Genomic DNA, 5,748 nt, shown 5'->3' on the forward strand with positions numbered 1-5,748 from the left:
GCCTGCCGAGCGGGCAGACGGCGGGGATCCCCCGGAGCCGGGTGGGCGTCCGGGGAGGCACCCTTGGGGCTTCGTCCCGCAGAAGGAGATCGTCTACAACAAGCTGCTGCCCTACGCGGAGCGGTTGGACGCGGAGTCCGACTTGCAGCTGGCCCAGATCAAAAGCAACCTGGGCCGAGCCGTGCAGCTCCAAGAGCTGTGGCCCGGGGGCCTCTTCTGGACCAGGAAACTCTCCACGTAAGTGTATCTGGCACACCGGACGGGCCGGGGGCAAAGGCTAAGTGGAAAGGCGTCGGGGTGGTTGGAGGTGGGGGTGGGGGGGACGGCTGCTCTTTGTCCACACTGGAGGACTGAACCCTCAACTTTGCCCCGGTTCGAGCCGGACCCCCCGGTGGTGCTCCTAAAGGCCCCTGTGGAACCTTAAGGAACATTCGTACCACCTCCTTTCTACGTTATGGGATCTCCCCGGCCCTCCGCAGCCCTGTACGTCCTCCCCAGCTGCTTCCTCTCTAGAGCTCAGGCTGTTTTCTTCCGACCTTTGGGGCCCCTGAGAACCGAGACACTGGCCCTCGGAGAGATGAGCGGTACTCAAGGGTCCTTCATGGTCTTTTACTTGTAGGCGAGAGGAGGCAGATAGGATTCGTCTTTGGGGGGAAAGCAACTTTTGATTTCTGGTGCTTCCTCCGGCACTTTTTGTCCTACGGTCCCCGCCTCTCCGTATCCTTCAGTTGACGTCTGGTAACTTTCTGAATGGCAGTGAGGCTGCGGGGAACTGATAGATTTGGCTTATTTAGGGCCTGCTCCTTCTTTGGGGATTTGATTGAAAAGTGCTTTAAAATCAGCCCTCAGAGCATTCTTTGGGTGCTACACGTTAATATTGAGAATGTCGATTCTTGGAACACAGAGAAAGTGGTATGTTGATCCTTGTAACATTTCCTCTGAGAATTTACGATACTAAGGAAAATCGAGAAGAGAAACTGTCAGGCTGCCCCGGGTGTTATTAGTATCAGGTTTGTGTTGATTCTGTTAGATTACCTAATAATTTCACGAGATCTGTTCATTTATTTTGTATAAACTGATTGCACACTATAATGTCATTTAAATTAGGGGAAAAAGGACAGTGAAAATACAGAATGGGAACGGGAGGTTGAGATTATATGTTAGCTGGGTAGCTTCACTGTGTCAGAAGAACTTGTAAAAAAATTGGCTGTCTGCTTAATTGTATACAGAATTTGGTAACATTGTATGTTTATGCATGTTAAGTATGGCTGGGTGAGCACACAAGACATATGTCACTCATACAGTGTTTACCCAAATCTGCTGAGTGAACTGGGTGATGACTCAGGGTTTTGTAATGCCATAATAGTCTTGTCTACATTTCCTTGTGGATAATTCTTAATAATAATTATCTGCTTATTATTGGGCAGATAATTTGACAAATTGACAAATTTCTCATCTTCACTTGAGTGGTGGTGGGAATAATTTTTTTTTATTGTGGTTAAAAATAAACAGAACTAAAGTTTTGCCCTTTTCACAGTGACCATAAAATGCCAAGGTTAACGACTCTCCTCAGGGTAAGGGTATAAAAAAGTTTGTTGTAGTTTAGGATCCTAAGAAAACTTAGATGAGAGTGGGGAAGGAAGAAATGCAACAGAGAAAAGTCACTTTAGTCAAAATGTAAGAATATTTTATGAGTGATTAGAATTCAACTGCTTTTTCAAGCAAGCCTCCTGTTTGTTACTCAATCACAATAAAATTAGTTACATTGTCAGTTTTAGTAATTTCACATATTAATCACTTGGATCAAATGTGCCAGAGAATAACCATTTTGCAGACACAAACAATTCTATTTAGGTGCACAAAATATAAACATAACATTGTGTGAATATACATCTGACTTGGATTTGTGAATCTAGAGTAGTTAATGCGTAGTGGAGCATTTTTTCTGTTATATTTATTGTTACCAAACTTTGCAAATTAGCACTAAAGTTTTGTTAATTTGGCTCATTACACATTAGTAACTTTTTTATTGAGGGAACTAAAAATATAGTAGAGATTAAAATACAATAGTTTTAAAAGCAAGTCTGAAGTTGGGTGTCTTTATAGTCTATGAACCCAAAAAATATATGTATCTAAGTAGGTAGCAAAAAATGCTACCAAGTAGTATTTTATTTTGAAACAGTGGCTAAATGCTGCAGACCTATTCCTGGGATCACACTGTGAAACATTTTGCAGTTGGTGGGGCATGTTGTGATCTTGAGTGTATTTTTTTTTCCTTAGTCATATTAGGTGACCTGCTTATAGTGATGCTTGTTTTTAAGCCTGTGTGTATTGCACAAGATTACAGCTAAATGATGCCAACACATGCTGATGGTAGCTGTGAATTAACTAATTAGTGATTATATTTTGTACTTTGTAGAAGAATGAAATATATTAATGAAAATAAAATAATTTCTGACACTAACTGCTTAGGAAACTTTTCAGGCTGTTCTCAGTAATTTCTGAGAACCCATTTTGCTCTGGTATTTGATTGTATATTTTTAGATCTTATACAGTGGCAAATTAGCCAGTGCCCAGTGTGTATCTTTTTTAGAGGGACTGAGCAGTTTCTAAAGTACTGACAATGGTTGCATAGATAAGTACACTCCTGAGGAAGATCAGGGTATAAATGCTGATCAGAGCCTAGGGCTGAATCTTCCACCCCTTTGCAATGCCAATGTATTCCTAATCTAAGCTGTCATAGGTATTTGTGAGGTTGAGTTCAAGATTAGGAGGTAACTCAGGCTTTCCTTTGGTTCCCCCTTTTGACAATTTACCTGATTTTAGTAATTGGTTTTGCCACATTTTAGTAGTTACTATATTGTTTCAATTAATATTGAGACTCAAGGGTCTGTTGTTTTAGCATCTTTGTGAAGACAGTTGGTTTTGCATATATTTTTTTAAATAGCCATATGATAGAATATGGCTCTTATACAGACATTTTAACGTATTAAAACTGCCTCATTGAGAGAAGAGGCTAACTAGTGGTCTTTGGGAAAACATCAATAAAACCATTTTGGACTTTGTGACTAAGTAGGTAACTCACATAGGCTATCTAGAGAATGGAGGGAGTTGAAGAAAGGTGTTTTTGAAACTTTTTTCTCCATTACTCTTTCATGGGAGGTAGACTTATTCTGAAGATCTCAGTTTATTTAGACTTGGCTTTGCTGCCAACACTTTTTGTTTTTTTAAGCATTTTGAGATCTTGTGTAAAGCAAAAGTGTATTAATGGCATCTCAAACTAAAAAGTAGCCATAAAAATTTAAGGCACAAATTTGGATTCCTTGGGCAGACTAAAACCACATTGTTTGATTTTGGTTTTCCTTTTTAGTACTTCTCTGATAAGTAGAATTTCTGAAGCCTGCTTAGGGCTCCTAAACATAGTGTTTTAAATATCACTGAGTCTAGGTCATAGGGGACTTTGTAGCACTTTGTGCCATTGAACTGAACTGGAAAAGTAGGGAGAAAAGTGAATGGGTGTCTGTTTCCTCCAGGATTATCCCTCTTTCTTTTTTTGAATAGAATTTTGATTTAAGTGAAATGTGGGTTCGATGTATTATGAAACCAATTTAGATGCCTTGTTTATTACACTAAAGTGTGGTGTTTTGTGCTAGTCATTTTATAATAAAATGACTACCGAAGAATCATTTCATTTGCTAATTACAATTAAATTATAGCTCCCTTATTTATTAGTAAAAATATGTAGCCTTTCTATATAGGAATTGGATTATTCCAGGTGGAACCATATCATAGATACTGGAAACTTAAAATTTAGTCACCAGATACATTGACCTCTTCTTGAAGAAAAATGTGATGATAGCATCAGGAAAGTAGAAGATGCTAATGACGGAATCTTAGTTGTTTATTAACATCATGAACTTACTTGAGTATTGAAATTGTGAAGAGTAGACCATTAAAAAAAATTGTGTATAATAAAGTGGTTTTTATTTGTAAAGGAATCAACTTTCACAAATTACTACATTAATCAGTGAGAACCAATGATAGAAGTAGTCTTATTAAGTGACCATTCGAAATGGGAACCAAAATTTGTCAGGTTAATTTTTCTTACAAAAACAATAAATTAAGTGAATTTGGGGACATGAATTTTTTCTGACAAAGTATGAAGAGTACAAATCAGTTATTCTTTATAATTTTCTTAAATTACAAGTTTTATTGTTTAGAGTACTTTTAGCCTCAGAGAAAAGCTAAATAAAAAGTACAGAATTCCATATACCTTCTGTTCCCCCACATTATTTTTTGTAGTGATATCAAACATGGTATTTAAAAAAAATATATTTTTTATGCATACAGAGCTGGGGTACAGGCCAGAGGCACACGAGTAGTGAGAGAATTCACCAGAGACAGAGTGGGGTGTAGAACAGACAGATCGATGAAGTACACTGCTGAGGGGAGCAGCGGGCGGGTCAGGAGAGGCTGCTGCGCCAGGTGGGTCACATCTGGGGCTGGGGATTGAACTCATGCTGAAGTGGCTTTAGCTTCTTAGTGTTTCCTTTAACCCCCTGCACCACCAGAGAGGGCCCTCCATCACTCATCTTTAACATTTCCTATTTTATGGTCAATCATGTTCCTTCCAGTATCCCTTTTATAGTCACTACTTTTGAAGCATATTATATCATTTATAAATATTTTCTGTATGTATCTCGAAGGGGAAAGGGATGGGACAAGTCAATACAAAAACCATTGTCCAACCTAAAAAAAAATAATAATAAGTTAATCCATTATCATTTTGATCAACCCCCAGAAATTTTGCTAATTTGTGACTTCTGGTATTTTATTTGCTTTATTTTGTGTTCTTTACCATAGTCTTCATGGACAAATTTCTAGGAAATAATTGCATTGTCAATATTTGCATAGTAAAATATCTTTTCTCCCTCTTACTTTAGGGAGAGGAGTGGAATTATTTCCACTTTGGCTTAATACATAGCTTGATTCAAAGTACTAGAGGTAGGTGTCATCTTGGAACAAATTATTTCCTCCTTTGGCACCTTAGGATATATATCAGTGTAAGAGTCCTGCTCTGTAGGAAAGTTCTAATTTGCTCTTTCTTTTTGTACACATTTTTGTTTATTTAGGACATACTGCATAGGGAATGTATGAATTCTTAGTGTGTTACTTTAAAGAAAAATTCTCATTTTGACCACTATTTTTATTTAATGCCTTATGGTGAGACACTGAGAAAAGCAGGGGAAAAAATAGTGAAAGAGTATTATTAAGTTTTGAAATCTGGATGTATCATTTGAGAATAATTTTCTCAAGTGTCTGGTGAAATGTAGTAAAATTTCCATAGAAATGTATGTTCTTAATTGAACTGAAATGGAGATAAATTTTGTTTTTGTTTTTAAAGATTCATTTACTTATGCATAAAAGAACTGAGATGCAGACCAGTGATGGGAGTAGGGAGGGATAGCTAGGCAGGGGGTGAGAGGATTCATCAGAGAAGGAGTAGGGAACAGAACTGGCAAATTGACTGAAATACACTGCTGAGGGGTGTGGCTGAGAATAGTTCCTAGTCAAGGATCAAACTCAGTGCTGCAGTGGCTGCTGATAACTATAGCGCTGTGCTTTTAACCCTTTGTGCCACCAGGGAGGTTCCCAAATTCTGATTTTTTTTTAAGAGATTCATATTTATTAGTAAATAAGCATATGGCTTCTCATTGTGGAACCTGGGAGTTAACTTATTTTATTAAG

General features: G+C 38.1%; 1 protein-coding gene across 1 annotated transcript in view; it reads left to right on the forward strand.

Annotated features, from left to right (window-relative positions):
• Positions 1 to 6: 6 nt before the first annotated feature.
• PSME4 (proteasome (prosome, macropain) activator subunit 4) overlaps positions 7 to 5,748 on the forward strand; it is an 84,027-nt gene continuing 78,285 nt past the window's right edge. The window contains exon 1 of the mRNA XM_004686198.2: positions 7 to 237. The gene's annotated coding sequence lies outside the window, so the exon portion shown is untranslated. The remainder of the gene's footprint in view (positions 238 to 5,748) is intronic.

The sequence above is a fragment of the Condylura cristata genome, unplaced genomic scaffold (genome assembly GCF_000260355.1).
Source record: "Condylura cristata isolate star-nosed mole 26May11 unplaced genomic scaffold, ConCri1.0 scaffold00020, whole genome shotgun sequence".
Classification (NCBI taxonomy): domain Eukaryota; kingdom Metazoa; phylum Chordata; class Mammalia; order Eulipotyphla; family Talpidae; genus Condylura; species Condylura cristata.